Raw genomic sequence first — 20,574 nt, forward strand, 5'->3', positions numbered from 1 at the left:
ATAGAAGTAGCCGGGGTGAACTTGACAGCTGGTTAAACAGTATATAGTCACAACGGATGTGAAGAGTGCTTGATCCCTTGATTCATTTAAAACCACGTTGATGGAGATTGTTTATTGTTCAAGTAAAGGGTCAACAGGCATAGGTGGGAGAGGAGTGTGATTTGAGAGGATACTGACAAAAGTTTTTCTCGGTTCGATTTCTTTTCTCTTTTACTAATTCCTAAAACTAGATTATTTCTTGAAGATAGTGTCACTGGGTTAAAGTATTACGCCACTTGGGAGGTAGGATGAACTAACAAGGATATTAATAATTGCCTTCATTGGGAGAGCTAGGTCCGAAGGGTACATATTAGGAGGTTGGAGGACGTGGGGGAATGTTCTGATGTGGTAGCTGTGCGGGATTGCTGTGTTGCTGTGCTGGATTCCATTCTGGATAGAAGCAGGGAAAGAAAGGCCATTAGAGGACCCAGAGGTCCACGAGGGTGTAGGGGGTGTCAGGCTGGAATAAGGACACGTAGCCTCTCCAAAGACAAACTAGCTGTTTCCAGTGGTGACTTCAAGCTGTATATTGGATTTGGAGGCTCGGTGGTGGTCAAAGCAATTCTGTTGTTTTGACTTGTGTTTCTATCATGGCTGTGGCCCTGAGTTATTGTTGACCGTTAAACAGAAATGTGCAGGGTGGATTTGCCTGGCTCCAAGGTCATAGCAATAGCCAGCAGTAAAATTGGAACATAAACTGAAGCCTCCTGATTCCCAGACAGGCGCCTTTTCAGGCATCCCAGATGGCAAGCCGGCAGCAGGCGAGCCTGGTCCGCCTCGGGACTGGGTTGTGCTAGGCCACTCCCTACAGCTCCGCTCCACTTTGTGATGGGGGATTTTTTTCTGGCACAATCTCCCGCCTGCCCAGCCCTCTTTTTTGGGTAAAAAAAGTCATTTTGTTGACCCTGCAAGCAGTTGTCCGGTTCCAGGACAAAACCTGTCATTGTTGCTGACCCAGAAGATGTCAGCCCAGCGCTGCCTGCTCTTGCAGCCATCGGCGAGCTCACATCCTGTGTGGGGCTTTACTTCTTGCCCCTGATTCAAGAGGAATGTGATTACACATCAAGATTTCCCTGGACTAGTCCATGCTCGTTAAGATACTTTGCATATCCTTGAGGACATGCCCATTGAAATGGATAGACCAGCTGAGAGTAGACAAGTAAATACACAGAGAAACCTGAGAGAGCAAATCTCAGGAGCTCAGGGAAGTTCATATTTGCATGGTAAAGCTTTTAAACTTCGAATTTCCTGCTGCCTCAACGTTCCTACAGTCTGTGAGCGCCCCGCCCAGGTGACCAGGTGCACCCGTGTGGTAAGGCTGGCCTCTGCCACAAGTGCCCCTTGCCCTCCTCCCCTGTGACCTGGTGACATTCAAACACACCAGTGACATCCTCTGGCACCTTTTGCTTGTGTCCTCCTGACCCCCAGTAAAGACACCTGCCCACTGTTCTTACTCTCTTGGCTCCCCACCTGCTTGATTGAGCTTGCTCCCTTGGCCCTCCATGTTTCCTTCCCCCCTAGCGTGGCCCCCTAGTGGCCTGCAGTGACTCTCTCTCTCTCTCTCTCTCTCTCTCTCTCTCTCTCTCTCGGACTAGTGAGGATAAGAAATTCCATTTTCCCACACCTCTCCTGTGTACCCTCTGTGGCCACATCTGACTGACCATCTCATGAAAGAATACAGAGCAGTGTTACTTGCTGCTTCATGACCTATCCCCCCTCTCTTTTATGTTCTTCGCAATGAATTCCTGTTGACATCACTGACAAATGCATTGAATACCCATCATTTGCAAGGGACAGTGCTAGGTGTCATGAGACTCTTGTCTTTTTGGAGCTTGTGGTGAGCTAAGGAGATTAGACACAGACATATGAAAATACCGCTGTAATAGGACTCTGATGTCAGCATATGATAATTGCCACGTAAGCAGGATGGACAGTCTATTCTGAAGGAGGCAAGAAGTCATTCCCAACAGAAATGGTCAAATAAAACCTTCTAGTGGGAATTCAGGGGAATGCTAGAATCTCATGGTGAATGGGTTTGGTGGGAGTGTCCTCGTTACATTTTCAGCCAGTCTCTGAGTACCTCTAATAGTGGTGAACTCACCATCTCCTAAGAAGTGTGGGTCTGACCACTGTTTCTGCAGTAACTCTTGGACCTGAACCTGAGCCGGCCTTGCAGCTCCAGGAGAATTCCGTTGGAGGGAGGAGGGCATTCCAAGCTGGAGAAATGTCAAGCACACAGTTGTAGGGAAGGGAAGGAAAGGACAGCTTGTTTCACGGTAGAGTGGGCGTGGGGCAGCTTTCCTGCATCGGCAGATTTGGGTCTTTTGGAGGCTGGAAAGGGAAGCTTCAAGGCAAATTGTAGAGGGTCTTGCATTTCAGGCTCAGGAGCTTAAAATTCATTCTGAAGACAAGAGGAGGCCATGGACCATGTCCCTCATTTCTAAATTTTAGATTTATGAAAGTAGTACAAGCTTGTTGTGAACAAAACAACAACAGCAAAACAAACCACCCCCCAGATTATATGAATGAAGTCAGAGAATTTAAAAGTTTTGGATCACAAGAGTGACAAGATCAAAATAGTATCATAGATGCTGGGTGCAGGATGACCAACTTTGAGGAGGGGAGGGTGCCTCTGTCACGCGGGTGCACCTGACCTCAAGGGATCAAGGCTTGATTTAGAAGTGGCAGTGAGGATGGAGTGGAGGGGAAGGAAGGAAGCAGGGGTGTGAAGGGAGACCTGATAGTGCAAGTACACTCTTTTCTTTTTAAAATTCATAACTTCATTTTAAGAACTTTGTTCCCTGAGTCCATTCCCATCATTTACTAAACATAAGGTGTACCAATCTATCTCTGAAATTAGAAACTTGAATTATCAGTAGATCATCTTACCTTCTTTTCCAACTTTGCTGAAGGGAATGAATGTGTTATTCTGGTTATTTGTAACACTAGAAGAGAATTTAAGAAAAATCAGATTTATGTTCACAATTCTATTTTTTTTTAAAGATTTTATTTATTTATTTGACACAGAGAGAGACAGCCAGCGAGAGAGGGAACACAAGCAGGGGGAGTGGGAGAGGAAGAAGCAGGCTCCCAGCGGAGGAGCCTGATATGGGGCTTGATCTCAGGACCCTAGGATCACACCCTGAGCCAAAGGCAGACGCTTCACGACTGAGCCACCCAGGCGCCCCCACAATTCTATTCCTCAAGTTGTGAAGATACTGGTGCTACTGAATTTCCTTTCTGAAGTTTAGTGTTTGCTTGAACCTGTTCACTGTTTCGGAGCTTGCTCATAGATTTATCTCCATTCGCTTACCAAGTAGAGGGGCCTCAGCAATATAGGACTTGATTTTGGTCACTCAGTGAATACATATTGAGCATTTTCTAGGCTCTGTGACTCCAACATCGAAGAAAACCAAGTCCCTGCCCTGACTGAGCTTACACTCCAGTGGGAATAGATGGACAATAAGGAAATGAGTTATGTATGTTATGTCAGAAGGCAGTCAATGCTGTGGCAGTGAATGAAGCAGAACTCTGGGGAGGCATCTGGGAGGTTGGGGGAATTTCTTCTGATAAAGTGACATTTGAGCAAAGATCTGAAGGAGCAGACAGAGCAGCTTTCTGGGGGAAAATGACCAGGAGGAGGGAGAGGCGGGTATAAAATCCCCAAGACAATAGTATACTTAAGGTGTTTGATGAATAGCAAAGAGGCCAATGGCTGGAGCAGAGCAAACAGAAAAGGGGGTAACAGTGGGGATGGGATGGGATAGCAAGATTATAGGCATTTTGTTGTAAAAAGCCCTTTTCCTTTAAGTAAAGGGAGGCAGTGATAAAGAAATTCTTCTGTGTAACTTTAAGAATTTAGTTTCTAATGTAGACATACGGCATTTCAAATTGGTATTTTAGTGAAACCCTTGAATCCTGCTTCCTGGTTTACTCTGAGATAATGCATAGTCGATGGTTTTCATTCTGGCTGCTCCTTTAGTCTTCAGAACCCCCATTATGGCTCCTTTATGGGGGTGCTCACCTCACCTCCCTCCCTCCAATGGGACATGGAAGTGAAGAAAGCTGCTTTCTATGGTGGGTGAGTTATTTGATCGTTTTAAAGAGTCTACCCTGTGCTTGTCCCCCATCCCTGCCAGCAGCGCTAACTCTGTGATAGTATTTTTAGCAGTGGGGGCGGGGAGCTGGCCCTGGAGGCAGCAGTTGTGGGGGCGGTCCCAATTGTTTGTTTCTCAAATTCTGACTCTCAGATTACCCCCAGAGGGTAAGAAAAGCATCTTTCTCTGGGGATTAGTAAATGATCTGTCCGTTGGAGGAGGGTGGGTAGAGAGGGGGTTTCTGGCCCTTCCTGTGTTTTCTCCTCATTACTCCTGCCATGAGTCTGTTAATTTAGCCACGTGAAAAATGACCCTATCCATTTATTTCTAGGTTGTTCTCCTGCTTCTATTTAGAGCCTAAACAGATTACTGGATTCTATCCCTTCCACTGAATTTTGTGAACACAAGCGCTTACCAATCCAAGCGTTTAAATCAGGACAGAGAATTTACTTAACAGCTGAATTCTTGATGATAGATCCGAGATTGAATATGAAAGAAGAATATTTTTACTCTTCCCCAGAAAGCCCTCAGCAGGGGGTGGAGGAAGAGCTTTAGATACAATACTCAAGCAAGTCTAGATATTTCACCCTTAGGTATACAAGAAGGGTTAATAAAAGGGATGTTATCATTCATCCAAGAGGTATTTCTGGAGCACCTGTTCTGTGGGCGGTCCAGTTCTAGGCCTCGGGGATACAACAGTGAAGAATAATAATAACAACAGCAATAACAAAACACTCGAGGTTCTTGCTCTCCTAGGTTGTACATTCTGGTGGGGGAAATAAAGACAATATGGTCATTCATGCGGTCCATCAAATATTTGTCTCAGGCATCTCTGGAACGTAGTGGGATGGTACTTCCCGGTCTTGTGATTCATTCTGGCCAGTTAGATGTGGCAGGGGTGATGTGTGGCATTTCTGAGCTGGAGCATTTAATTTGCACATGTAAGATCCTCCAGCTTTTTGTTCTCTCTTCCTCAGCCATCAGCAGTGTTCTCCCTCCGGAGTTGCTGCTGGGTTGCCAGAGTCCCAGAGTGAAGGTGATGCGGAGGAAGTTCCTGACCCGGCCCTTAGTGAACATGGAGTTTGAGAAAGAAAGTAGACCTTTGTCGTTTAAAGCCATTGAGATTTTGGAGTTGTCATTGCGGCATAAACCTAGCCTAGACTGAGAAAGAGAGTAAAAAAAAAAAAAACAAAACCCACTCTTTAAAAGACATAATTTCAGATAATGATATATGCTATGAAGAAACCGAGGCTGTGACAGAAAATGCCGGGGGTGCCTGTGTGGACACTCCTTTAAATTGGGTCATCAGATTAGCTCCCTTTGAGGAGCTTATATTGGAACAAAGACGTGAACGATGAGAAGGAACTAGTCACGTGAAAATCTGGAAGGATGTACACTATAAATCGAAGGAATAGGAAATGAAAAATCCATGAGTGGTGGAAACATTCGGTACACTTGAGAAACATCAGGGGTGTTTGTGGAGCTTCTAAACAGGGAGGATGAAGAAGGAGGATGAAATAGGAGTTACTGATGTAGGACTTGGTAGGTCATGGTAAAGAAATTTTATTTTAAGAATAAAACACCTTAGCATTTTGAGCAGAGAAATTATATATGATTTAGGTTTTTATGGTGACTATTTGGGTTGCTCTGAAAAAAAAAATGGCTGTATGGGGAAAAGAGTGAAAGCAGGGAGACTAACTCCTGTGTTAGTCCTTGGGAGAGGGCGTGGTGATTTGATTCAAGATGGTATCATAGAGATAGAAGTGGATGGAATCAGGGTGCGTTGTGAACGTTGATCCCCCAGGACTGGATGATTTGGATGTGTGTGATAAACAGAAGATTTAAGGACATGTGTGTGCACAACAGGGTGGATTATATTGCTATTAATAAAGCACAGAGATTGGGGGAAGAAAAGATTTGGGGACACAAAAATCAGGTTTTTATTTTGGACACATGGAGGTTGAAATGCCTGTCTGTATACCCATGCTTATTCCGTACAAGTCAGGTATGTACGGGGTTCCAGTTCCAGTAATATGAAGTAACTTGTATCCAACTAAACTTTCTGTAGATAAAAATTATAACCTCTTAACCTCCCCCCAAATAAGACAACTGTTTGAAGGCATTGGAGAATGACCCAAAGAAAAAAGAAACAGGTGGGGAGTGGGAGGTAATTCAGCCCTGATAAAAGGGAGCCATTCTGGTGACAGCTTTAACCCTGAAGCCAGTCCTCGGCCCGTGAAGCATGGGAGCATAACTCCCGTAGAAAGCCAGTTCTCTTGATTTGTGGACTCAGAATATGGAATTCAGGGCTGCTAAAGCAGTTGGAAAGTAATGAGGAAATCCTGGAAAGGACAGGGTCCACACAGAGTGGGGAGATCCAAATTTTACGTATAAACTTGGATTAAGTCCTTAAATAGTTCTCAGCTGCGCACTCTTGGGGAAAATTCAAGAAGCCCAGAAGAAGCACTAGCTGGAAGTTTGAAAAAGCTAAACTGAAATTTCAGTGGCTTTCTATTGAAATGCCAGACTGGCTGTCCTTTAGAAATAAAGATTATATCCTAGGGCTATGGAATTTGCCTCAGGCCTGAGGACAAAACCAACATAGACCCATCCTAACCAAGTGTAAATTCAAGCCTACACAAGGTCAAAGTTGTAAGCAAATAATTTCAGTGCTTGGTAGAACAACAACAAAATAACACTTTTCAGAGAAAGGTAACAGAGTACAGAGTCTCTACAATGTATCATTCATAATGGCCAGTATAAAAACTACATATGCAAAAAGCCCAGGGCAACAGCAACAACAACAAACAAACAAAACCCAGGACAATGTGACCCATAATCCATAAACAAAGTAGTTAATAGAAATGAACACTTAAATGATCCAGAAGTCAATTAGCAAACAAGGAATATCTATCTATCTATCTATCTATCTATCTATCTATTTATTTAGAAAGATTTGTTTATTTGAGAGAGGGTACGTGAGTGGGAGAAGGGGCAGAGAGCGAGGGAGAGAATCCTCAAGCGACTCTCCACTGAGCATGGAGCCCAACTGGGGCTCTATCCCAGGACCGCGAGATCATGACCTGAGCCAAAATCAAGAGTCAGATGCTTAACCAACTGAGCCACCCAGGCACCCTGACAGACACGGGCTATAAAGCAGTGTTTGTATATTGCTCATGGGCAAATAAGGTAATACAAAGAAAACCAAAAGTAGTTTCATGGTCAAACTACTGAAAATCAAAATAAAGAGAATAAAGTCACATTTCATACAGGGGGAATGATGATAAAAATGATGGCCAGCAACTTATCACAAACAATGAAGGTAGGAAAGTATTTTTAAAGCACTGAAATAAACATTTCAGTCCAGAATTCTATATCCAGAAAACATATATTTTCAAAATGAAGGCAAACTGAAGACATTTTTCAAACAAATAAGCAAGACATTTATCTTCAGTAGATTTGTACTAAAGGAAATGCTTAAAAAGGGTTCTTCATCTGGAGAGCAGTAAAACCATAGAGACACTCAAATCTATAAGAATGATTGAAGGGCATTAGGTCATAAGTGTGGGGATACATTAAAAGACTACTTTTTCTTTCTTTTAATTTCTTTAAGAGACAACTGAATGTTTAAAGGAAAAAATATAGTATTATATTGTGGGGCTTTATAACATAATGGTATATCTGACAGCAATAACATAAAGGATGGAAATAAGCAGAATTTTATTCTTGTAAGATCTTTGTATGTTACGTTAAATGGCACAATATTAACCTTAAACCATGATTAGTTAAGGAAACGTGTTGCAGTCTTTGGGACAAATCCTGAAAAATAATACAAAAAGATAGATGAGAAATCTAAGTAGGAAGTAAGTTAGAATACCAAAAAATATTCTGTTATGCAGGGAAGCAGGAACAGAGTAATAGTATGCAGATGGGACAAGGGTCAAACAAACAGCAGAGTGGTGGATCTAAACACAAACATACCTATAATTAAATTGTATGCAAGAAACCTAAACATTCCAGTTAGAAGGCAGAGATTGTCAAACTGCATTATAAAAAGCTTGATCCAACATATACAGTTTATGAGCGATATACTTTAAAGACAGAACAATTGAAATTAACTGGATGGAAAATGAATGTATCTTATAAGCAGTTAGTATAACAAAACTGGTGTGAATATGTTAATCTCAGACAAAATAACCAACGTGAACTTTTCAAAAGGATGAAAGGGCAATTCATCTGGAAGATGTAACATCTGTACATACATATGTGCCTAACTGTAGGGCTTCAAAGCATCTGATGCTAAAACTGACAGAAGTAAAGAGAGGAAAGAAACAAAGCCACAATCATAGTTGTGTAATTCATTGTTCCTCTCTTAATAATTAAAAGAACTAAATTAGATAGAAAAATTAATAAAGATATAGATGATTTTGAAATTATCAACCACCTTGTTTTGACATAAACAGGATATTAAACCAAAACACATCAGAATATACATTCTTTTCAAGTGGAACAGAACATTCACAAAGAAAGATCAAGGTTTATCCTTCTCTAAGCAAAAGGGAGAATTAAGAATTCATTTATACTTGGACTATACTTGGAATATAAAAAAGTCTAAGTGAATTTCAAAAGATAAAATCATATAGAGTATGTTCTCTAATCATAAGGGATTAAATTAGAAATAAAAAACAAATACACAATACACACACACACGAAATCCCCAATATTTGGAAATTTAAAAACACACTTTTAAATACCTATGGATAAAAGAAGAATTTACAAGAAAAAATTGAGAATATTTCTAGCTGAATGATGATAAAGACATAACATCAAAATGTATGGATTGTAGCAAAATCAGTGCTTAGAGGTAGATTTGTATTTTAAAAGCTTATATTAGAAAAGAAGAAAGGTTTTAAATCATTGCTTTATGTTTCCATCTTCAGGGGTTAGAAGAAGTAAGGCAAATTGAACCAAAAGTAAGTAGAAAGAAGGAAATAATGAAGAGCAGGAAGAAAAAAGAAAAACAAACAGAGAAAATTAACAATTCCAAAGACTGATTTTATTTGAAAGATAAGACTACAGATTGCAACTAAGATTGATCAAGAAGCAGAGAGAAAACACGAATCAAGAATGTTAAGAATTCAAGTGAGAATATTGTTACAGATCTAAACAGGTAAAAAGTCTAGGGAATGTCAATTTATTTATGCCAGCAAATCCTCCAAATCTCAAAAAGAAATAGACAAATTTCCTGATAGACCGTGTGTTGACTGAAGTTGACACGAGAAGAAATCATCTGAATAGCTATCTATCTATATAAATAGAAAATGAATTTATTATCAAAAACCTCTCTAAAAAATTTTTTTCTGGCGTAACTGGTTCCATTTCTTGTGCTGTTGAGGACTTGTAGGTGTTCTCGTCAAAGCAAAAAGAAGGAAGCAGGGATTTATTTATTTATTTAACACCTGTCTAAGTAGTTGTACTTATTATATTCCTGGCACTGGTCCAGGCACTTTACAGATAACTTATTTGTCCGACATGTGTGGTGTTAAGGACATGGAGAGATGAAGGAAAATTTCAGGAATGACCATTTCCTACAGGATATGCAATATATTCATCAGAACTGAATGCTTCTGGCTGTTTTCTGCCCCCCGGGTGACAAACATTTGTGGTCAACCCAGAGCATGCTTTCAAATGTGTGCTCTGATGGCACAAAGAATCAGTGTTTTATTCTCACTTTCTCTTTGCATGCAGAATAGAAAACGATTGTTAAAAACCAGAACAAGGAGGCCCAACTGGACTTTCTCTTCCCTGTTCTTGCTTCATCATTTTCTGTCCATTCCCTTGCATCTCTACATGTTAAATCTTATCTGTTCTTCAAATTTTACTTCAAGTGTTATCCCCTGATAACATGCCTTTGTATAAACTCTCATCATCTTGCATATCGAAGGGGTTAAGTAAACATTTCTTGAATGGATGCCATGAATAGATGAATGAATCAAGGCAGGTGTCTACTGTGTCAGTTGAAATGAAGAAGCAACTTCCTTGTTCAGCTTCATCCTCACGGGTATCATCATTTTGTGGCTGGAAATTCACTCTGAGTAAAATGTCTGGTTTGGCCATCTGCACAATGGTGACTAGTGTCTAATATAACAATGTTAGCTATTACAGAGCAATTTTGGGACATTTGAGAGTAGATTGACTTGTTATTGAATTGATTTGATAATTTAGGTATGCTGACAAGAAGTTAATGTTTCATTAAAGATTAATTGGAGATAATTTTTCCAAGCATTTATCTTTTTTTTTTTTTCCTGCAGTACTAGGCCCTGATGACTCTTTGACAATTCACCCAGGTATTGTTCTGATAACAAAAAAACCCAAACCTATCAGTTGAGAGCTTTCTGGGTCTTAATTCCTTCATTCCATAGTCAACTTACTTATTAGTTATGAAATATGTAATTGTACTTAATCTTAAATGATAGTTGCTCTAAGTTACCAATGTGAATGAGTGTGGCAATCCCTGCTATTTCAGGGGGTGAGTTGTGACTAAGGCATTTCAGAGCTCCCTGTCTTCAGAACCACCAGCTACCTATCTCAGCCACAGGCTCATCATTTTCCATTTTTGGCTTATATCCTGTGGTGATCAAGGATTGGCTTGGAAGCAGTATTGGCACAGACCCTCCTTATAAGCGCAAATACTATTCTAAAAATAAATGAAAAAAGTGTCCCTGCCTCTGACGGTAGAAAACCTATGACTAAGACATTGTGTTTATTTGGCCAGTGTGGAACCCAGTGACACAGCAGGAATTAAGCAGAGAAATTATTTTTTGAACGTACTTTCTTTTAGACATCTAATTTGTTAACTTCGGTTGAGAATTCCAATACTTTTCATCACAGAGCTTTTGTGTATGTATTTTAATATTACCAGAGCATTAGCTTGCTCAGGAATGGAAAATCATAAATCATTATATGACGTACTGTATTGGAAGAGATTGAGCATGGTTCGTTGACAATACCCCAGTAGTAAAGGTAATTTTGAATCTTCCCATGTTCTAGTTATGCCATTTAAGATAGCAATGTGCTTCCCCATTGTACGAACAAGTAGTATGTCTTGCTCCATGATGCAAAAAAAATGGCGCCATGAAATAAAATTTAGTCAGTCTTTGAATTCTCAATATCCTTAGTAGCATTATGCATTTCTATAATATTCACAGATTGTAGCCTACTTTTCTTCTCGTGATTCATTTTTGGCAAAGAGAAGAAGAAAAGAAATGATGATACAAATGAGATGTTTCACTACATTGGAAAATATCTTGAAATAGAAAGCTATCAATTCAGAGTCTAAAATGTAGGGGCCATAGTCAACGAGGACGTAGGAAGACCAGTAGCAAAGAGGTCATGGGAAAGAAAATTTGAGGAAGTAGGTACTCCCTAGAGACGAAAGTGTTAAGAAAGAAAGATGATGCAAACAGTGAAAGAGTCATTAAATATGGTGATAGTTACAAGAGAGACAAGAGTTTGTGATCAAAACTGGCTTCCATTTTATCCTTTCTATGGAAGGATAATCCTTTATAGATTTGAATTCTCAAAATGTTATCCCACAGTTTAAAACTGAAAGAAAATCTTATTTTTCTTTTTAATAAGATTAGTACAATATAAGCAGGCACATTTAACAAGTGGTATGCAGCGTAGGGATTATTTAAAAAAATTAATTATTTGAGAATCTACTGAAAACCATTTAGCATATGAGAGTATGTTTACATTTTACAAATACTTCTGAAATTCTGTTAACGCTAATGTATGATATGAAGGCATCAAGCTCATCCAATATATTTTCATGTTGACAACTGTAATGAAGCTCTTACTTCATAATCATTTTTGATATTGAAATATAATAAAATACTGAATCTGCCATTGTTTCTGCTTACCATGGATATTAGGCAAGATCTGAGGCTTATGCTGAGGCAGCAAAACATTTTTGTTAAATTTATGTCATTAATAAAGAAAATAAAACTTTCTCCCTTTTTTAACTTTTTAAAGGTTTCTTTCTTTCTTTACTGTTTTTACGTATTTTTAGTGTATCCTTTTTTACAGTTAGTTTTTCTTTCTTTCGTTTTATTATCATTTCCTCAGTTTCATTCTGAGAGCTTATGTCTTGCCTTTTACAACATCTGTACTTAAGTTTTTGTTATTTCATTTTTGTTTCTTACATTCTTTTTGTTCCACCTTAAAGTTATCTGCATATAGCTGTTTTCACCCCTATTTCTTTCTCTGCGTCCAACCATCTTTTACTCGTTTATCATTATAGTCAGGGAGTTATAACTGGTTTTGCTATAGCTCGCTTTTAATCTGAGCTGAACAACCCATCTGTCTTTTCACTCACTATCCTCTGGTCTTCTGTTTGGACTTCCTTAACTCTTGTTTTCCTGTCCTAGTTTTTCCCACTTTGGTAATTGTTACTATTTTTCCCTTCAGACTAGTAAAACTGAACTTTCTCACTTCCTGACATGGTAGGAGGGAATGAAAATAGTGAGGACAGGAGAACATTCTGCCTTTTCATCACGATAAATAGGAAGGAATTAGGGAGCTTTAATTTGTCTCTTCTTTCATGGGTGAGAGGTCAAAAAGACTTAAAAACCATGTTGAATCCTGGACGATAGTCTCATCTAATCTGTCTCTTTTCCTCAATCCTTACTCCCTCTTCTTTATTTTTTGTCTATATAAGTTCTTGGATAGTTGGTTCTGCATTCACAGAGTTCTTTTTAATTTGACCTGTTCTTCTGTTTAAGTCTTTTGTAGCACTTGGCACCCAGTAAATGCTCTGTTCACATCAGTTGAGTTGATTCGAACTACTATTTAATGTACTAGCTTCTTCACCGTCTAAATATACATCCAAACCTCTCATTCTGGAAGGGTAATGGTGATATCAAATTGGACCCCGTGGGATAGAGTGAAGCCAGGGTGACCAAAATCCTTCTTGGGATCCAGGTGGGAATTATGTTTTCTCACTAGTAAATAACATTTGATATTTGATAAGTTTTCTCTTCTAGTTTCTCAAGTAATAGGACAGCCCCAAGGGAACTGAATTGGTTAATACAAACTATTATTAATTCTTTTCAGTAAATAATAAGTTAGCTTCAACCGTTTAGTAGATATAAGTTGCCCCATATTGTTTTATAAATGATGTACTTTTAAAAAAATGAAATACAAATAGTTTCTTTCCAGCATTAAAGAAATTAAAGGAAAAAATTAGCTTGCTTTCTCTTTCCTTCTTTCTTTCTTTTCTTTCTTTCTTTCTTTCTTTCTTTCTTTCTTTCTTTCTTTCTTTCTTTCTTTTTTCCTTCCCTCCCTCCCTCCCTCTCTCCCTCTTCCTTTCTTTCTTTCTTTCTTTCTTTCTTTCTTTCTTTCTTTCTTTCTTTCTTTCTCCCCAAAACCCACGACAAGGGATTGAAAAGAATGGGGCACCTGGGTGGCACAGCGGTTAAGCGTCTGCCTTCAGCTCAGGGCGTGATCCCAGCGTTCTGGGATCGAGCCCCACATCAGGCTCCTCTGCTATGAGCCTGCTTCTTCCTCTCCCACTCCCCCTGCTTGTGTTCCCTCTCTCGCTGGCTGTCTCTCTCTCTGTCAAATAAATAAATAAAATCTTAAAAAAAAAAAAAAAAGAAAAGCATGGCAGGGATATGTGTGTGTGCATGCCTGTGTGTGTGTGTACATGTCTGGTGTGTGTGTGATGGATGTGGTATGTGAGTGTGTAAAAGGAGTCAGAATCTGGCAGGGCAAGACGATCAGTGAAAGAGGGGTGCCTGAGCTATCCTCGGAACTGGCTGCATTTCATAGATCCAGAAGCTGCATGTCTCTTACTGTTCTGGGTGCTCAGAGCTCTGGACCAAATTTACAAGTTCTGAGAACTTGGAGATCCACGTCTGAGCTTTTGAGATAGGTTACCGTGTTATGCTTTCAGTAGCTCGAGCAGTTCAACTTGGCTTATGTGTTTCTCATTTATATTCTAAAAGTCATGCAGGATCATGTCCAATAAAGTTTCTTTCATAAATTCATTTCTCAGTCTCTTGATTATTTTCTTTGCCCCTCTCCCTGTCTGTGACTTTGGCTGGATTGATCATCTCGCTGCTTAAAATTCAAAGGATCTAATTTGGGACGGGGCCTAGAACAAAACCATGTTGGGCTTGCTTTATTTATTGTTGAGATGAAGAATGACAAATTACCACCCTGTTACTGGGTTTGGCTAACAATGAGCAAGGGGAAAAAAATCTGAGGACTTTTTGCCTTGCCTTTATGTTCTGCTCTTTTCTCTTTCCCATTATAGATTTCTTATTTTTGAATGATCTGGGTCCACAAGCCCCAACCACTGCATAACTGGAAAACCCTGGATTTAGTCCCATATGGAATAATTGGAACAGCTGAAGCTTTTCGTCTGTTCAAACTTGAATATCTTGTGAGAGTAGCTTTGACTGACATATTCCGTTTGAGTAAAATACTCGTTATGTCAGATTTCCTTCCCTCTACAAGATGTCACCAGTGTGGAGGGGGCACAGTAGAAGGCTGTGCCTTTTATGATCTGCATGGTATCCAGTGGCTCATCCCGTCTCCGTGGCTTTGTCCTTTTTATTCAGGTTATCGTTTGCCTTGTCGGCAGTTACCGTAAAGATCAGCAGCTGATATCCCTCATGACTTGGTTTCTCTTATTTTGTTAGGGGTAGTGGTATTTCCTGGCCGATTTGGCTCTCGGGGTTTCTTTTTTTTTTTTTTTTAAAGATTTTATTTATTTATTCGACAGAGATAGAGACAGCCAGCGAGAGAGGGAACACAAGCAGGGGCAGTGGGAGAGGAAGAAGCAGGCTCATAGCAGAGGAGCCTGATGTGGGGCTCGATCCCATAACGCCGGGATCACGCCCTGAGCCGAAGGCAGACGCTAAACTGCTGTGCCACCCAGGCGCCCCTCGGGGTTTCTGACAGAGTCATCTCTTATTGACTCCTACCTGAGGTGTCCCACGTCTTCTCTCCCGTGGCTGGCTTCTGCCAGGCATTGAGCTCTCAACTCGGTTTCCTTTGGCAGTGTTCTGTCATCTCTAGGATTATTCAGGAATTTAGGCTGATCTTCAGGGTATGCTTTTCAAGGACGGCCAGATGGAAAACAAGAGGATGGAGGAGGCATACTTGTTTCTTACCACATCTGCCTGGAAGTAGCGTATATTCTTCTTATATTCTATGGGTGAGAATATTGGAAACTTAGTTAAGATCTGAATCTTGTTCGATAACCTTAGGCAATTTATAGGACTTTTATAATACACTGAACATGATAATATCTCCAAGGCTTGTTAGAAGGATTAAATTATACAATTCTGAATGTTTTTTGAGCCTTTGACCTGCTGTCTTCACCTCTTAAAGCCTCTTTTACTTTTCCTGTGTCCCCTGTTCTCCTGCCCACTTAGAGACCTAGCACAATTTTCATTAACATACTGCTTTTTAAAAACAATATGCTTAGCCTAGTGCCTGATAAATGGATATACAATAAATACGTATATTTATTTTGTTTGCTGAATAAACATTGGACAAACAAAAATAAAAGTGAAGAAAATTATAAATAATCTTACTATAGAGAAATAACTATTATTAGCTTTTTGGCATATTCGTTTTCTCATTATCCTCCTCTTTGAAATTATTTTACAAAATTATTTAACAAACCCAATAAGGTATTTTCTTTTTTTCTTATTTGACAATAGTTTATAAGCATCTTTCCTCGTCAATAAATATATATTTTCAAAATTTTTAATGCTTAATAAATGCTCAATTCTAGAATATGCTTAGTGTTCTGCCGTGTCGAAAATAATTTAATCAACTTCTTGAATTTTTGGATGATTCTTATTTTCCTCTTTTATAGTACATTTCAAATAATATCCATGTACATACATTTAAAAAATCTGTTCCATTATTTGTTAGGAAAAATCGCTAGAATTGGGATTTCTGAGTCAAAGGATATGCAAAATTTTGACTTGCTATTTATTACCAATTTGTTTATAAACTTTGATTTTCACCTTGAAGAAATACTCATTTCTTTAAAAGCAGCCATAACCTTTGACCCATTAATTGGGAGAATCTATCCTAGAGAAATGAAAGTGGTTTTATATAAACATATGTAAATATTTAGGGAGCTTTCCGTGGGGTTCCAAACCTAATTCCAGTGTGTGGGGGCAACGTTTCCCCCACACCAACAAGCAATTCTCCGGACACCAGCTGGGTGTCCTACCATTCAACTCCATTCTGACGGTGTCTAGTGGAATGTAGTGTTAGATTCCACACGTTAAGGGTTCAGTCCTATGAGACTGCTGTCCGCCCCCATCCACTTCAGATGCCAATCACAAACCCAAGTTATTACCTGTGATTCTAAATGACCTGCAATGAATCAGAGTTCCCACAATCCCCCCCTTGGGTTCAATTAATTTTGCCAGAGCAGCTCACAGAATTCACAGAAACATTTTACTTACCAGATTACTGGTTTCTTATAAAAGGACACAACTCAACAACAGCCAGAGGGAAGAGATTCATAGCAAGGCATGCAGAAAGGGTGTTTCCCAATGGGAAAGCTCTTTGAACAGCAGTCCTTTTACATTCTTCTGGAAGCTTCATTACATAGACAGGATTGATTAAATCATTGGCGGTAGGTGATGGAACTCCACCCAGAGGTGGGGGAGCAAGGCCAGTGAAGTGGGACTGAAAAGTTCTAATCCTCTAATCACTTGGTTGACTCCTCTGCGACCAGATCCCGTTCTCAGGTGGGGTCCAAAAGTTACCTTATTAACATAACAAGACACCTTCATTGATCTCAACACTTAAGAAACGCCAAGGGTTGTAGGAGCTCTATGCCAGAAACAGGGACAAAGACCAAGGATATACGTCTTATTATAAATTACAATATCATAGGCTTGTAGCAGCAAATAGCTGAAATCAATGTGAATGATCAAAAATAATAAAAAGTTTGGATAAATGTGGATCATCCATGCAACATAATATTTGTCACCATTAAAAATATATCTTTGGACTATGGTGTTGTTCATGATGCTATGTTGAAAGTACAAATTGCAGAGTAATGTGCATGGTATGATTTTGTCTCTGTAAAACGAAAGAGCAAAAAATACACACGTACATGATCACTCTCTTATGTTTTGTATGTACTATGTTTTGTTTGAATATAGAACTAGTAGTGAAAGGATACATTCAGGTTTTTGAAACTACCTTAGACACTGAATATGAATAGATCTTTGTATTGTTTCACATGCTACAATGGAAAAGTTTTACTTTTGAATTAAAAAGTTAATAAAACTAAAGAAAAAAACCCCACAGCCCTTACAAACTGCTCTAACTTTTCTGCAAACTGTTTTCCTAAACTAGAAGGCTTCCTGTAGTCCCCAGAGGAATTTCAGGGCTTTGAAGAGTGTGCCCCGAAGTCAGGATGACTTTTATAGTTAACTTAATTGGTATATTATTTTACACCAGGTAACAGCTAAACTATTGGGATTTCTTCAGTTATTGATGTTCTCAGAGGTAATCATTCTCAGAAAGGCTGCTGAAAATACAGTCAGCTCACGTTCTGGCCTGGTTTGTGTCAAACAACTGGTGTTTTAGAAGAAGGAATAGAGGTTGAAATAGTAAAAGTGTATCAATTTAGGAAATTGTTTTCAGAAATAATGTATAATTTTCAATGGATAAAAGGAAGGAACAAACTTTGTTGGTAGCTAAAAATATAGAATCAAGTAGGGTGGAAATAATGGAGTATAGCTAAATGTGTCCTCTTGGTAACTCACTAGATTTATGGAGATTTGGGTTTTTTTAAATTATTTTTTAATAATAATTTTTATTATGTTATGTTAGTCACCATACAGTACATCCTTAGTTTTTGATGTGTTGTTCCATGATTCATTGTTTGCATGTAACGCCCAGCGCTCCATGCAATACTTGCCCTCCTTAACACCCATCACCGGCCTATCCCAATCCCCCACCCTCCTCCCCTCTGAAGCCCTCAGTTTGTTTCCCAGAGTCCATAGTCCCTCGTGGTTCAAAATTTTGCCTTCTTAATGGAGAGCAGTGAGTATTAAAAGGGAAAAAATACCTTTGTATGTCTTAGACATTTCAAAGCCTGGTAGCACTAGATAAAAATCATTTTAAAATGAGAAATTTTAGTAATTTAGGAAATAAAAGTAACTACTTTATTTAGAAAAGTAAAATCTGTTGTTGCTCATGGTTAAGATCTTGATGGTTGAAAGCCCCTGAACAGAGATGATGACACAGTAACTTAAATATAGTAGGTGATCAGTTTATAAATGTGAGCCAATGATATTTTGAAAATATTGAAAAGACTTCCTGGGAAGCTGTGCTTATACTTGGTTAGCCAATAAACAAAATACATTTGAGTTAAATTATATACCAAATCATAGTGCCGACTTGTACATAAGTTTGTCAGGCATTACTAGATCAGGGATCTGAACACTATAATGTTAATATTATTTTAAAATGGGTATATTTTAGATGCAGGTATAGTTTTATCCAAAGCATCTACTGAAATTATTCTATTCCCGTAAGTGTCTCAGAATTGAAACTACTATAATTTCAGCATGTCAGGAACAAGTGTTAATGCTCATATGTGGAATTTAAGAAACAAAACAGATGAACACAGGGGAAGGAACGGGAAAATAAAATAAGATGAAAACAGAGAGGAAGGCAAACCATAAGAGACTCTTAACTTTAGGGAACAAACTGAGGGTTGCTGGAGGGGAGGTCGATGGGGAGATGGGGTAACTGGGTGATGTGATGAGCACTGCGTGTTATATACAAGTGATCAATCACTAAATTCTACTCCTGAAACTAATAATACAATATATGTGAACTAAATTTAAATTAAAAATTAAAAAAATAAACACAGTATTTGACATCATGTAAAAAAAAGAGAATAAGTATTAATGAATAAGGCAGATTTTATTTTGTATTTTCTAAAACTTTACAGGCAAAATTTTCTAAAACATTTTATTTAATGTCAATGATATTGAATGCTGAAATATAAATGAAAAATTTCTGTGATGGTGATTGGTGACCGCCCTATATTTTCAGTATATAATTCCCTTGCTTCCCATTGGTGAGGTCAGTGGGAGCGCCATAACACTCCGAAGCAGACTTTTCCAAGCTGTCCTGGTGCAGGTCCTGAAGTGGAAATAAATATGGGTTTGTTACTGAGCGTGGTGAGTGTATCAGTGTGTAGTAGCCGAGGAAGGTGCAGAGAGGTGCAGTTCCTGTCTCCTCATTTTGGGTCTGATGTGGGCTCCGGCTTCTCTACAGAGTTGGATTCTAAGTCATCATCTTGTACCCACTTGCTGTGAGAGCCATGACTCCTATCTGCAGATTTCATCTGTGTGTATTTTGTCAGTATGCACAGTTTAAGACATTCGTTTATTCAAGTTTATGTAGCTCAGCAAACTGTTAATTTGTTTCTGTTGCATTTAGGGTAATCTAACCCCAGGCCTTTCTGTGTTACCTTGAATAATTGAGAGCCTGCACACACAGCCACATTGCTATAGAAGCTGCTGCTTATCTTCCAAGAGCCTTGCTTCACTTGAGCAAGATGGAAAGTGATTCCAGCTGGCTTGGGGAAAAAAATACACAAAGGCTGTAATAGACCCTTAGGAAGGAAATCTGTTTCCACCAAGACAGAATGATTCATATGTAAGAAATATAAATGAAAGCTTCCTTCGAGACATTGAGGGTGTCTGTAATATTTTTCTAGTAGAATTTTTTCCCTCTTTTTTCATCGGCTTTTACTAGGAGACTTTCTAAGTCTTAGTCTTCTCATTTATAAAATGAAATAATAATACCTGACTTCAATCCTACAATTTTTTAAGGATCAAACAGTTAGAGGGATGTGAAGTTTCCTATAAATCATAAATGTATATGACACTCGAAGACATTGTTTCCTTTCTTCGTGTGTTTCTTTTTTTTTTTTACACCTTTTTATTATTTTTATACCTTCTTAAACTACATGCTATTACTAAAACAGTCCTCTAAACATGTTACATGGTTAGAGGACTTTCTTTGAATTTAATTTCTCACTAACTTGAGTTTTTATCCGTTCCATTTTTCCTGTGCAGAAAAAACCAATCAGCCTCTCAGTTACTCATGTCCAGTTTCAGTTGTCTTGCAGAATTAAGTAGGTGAGGTTTTGCAGAAGCGTGGGAAACATTAGGAATTACAGATGAATGCCAGCTCCTTCTGGGTGTGCAATTCCTAAAGAAAAAGTGATGTTGCCCAGTTTCAGTTAGTGGTGCCAGGTAGTGGAACTGGGTGCAGGGGTCCCCGAAGCCTAGCCTGCAGACCCAGGGACAATGCTTTTCTCCAGCCATTTTCCACCAAGCCGAGTGGTGTGACCTCTGGCCGCTGCAGT

At 39.1% G+C, this 20,574-nt stretch overlaps 1 protein-coding gene across 9 annotated transcripts in view; it reads left to right on the forward strand.

The window, feature by feature from the left end:
- TMEM117 (transmembrane protein 117) overlaps positions 1 to 20,574 on the forward strand; it is a 509,455-nt gene that overhangs the window by 49,398 nt on the left and 439,483 nt on the right. The gene's annotated exons all lie outside the window — the stretch shown is intronic.

This window comes from Ursus arctos, unplaced genomic scaffold, assembly GCF_023065955.2.
Source record: "Ursus arctos isolate Adak ecotype North America unplaced genomic scaffold, UrsArc2.0 scaffold_26, whole genome shotgun sequence".
In the NCBI taxonomy this organism is placed as follows: Eukaryota; Metazoa; Chordata; class Mammalia; order Carnivora; family Ursidae; genus Ursus; species Ursus arctos.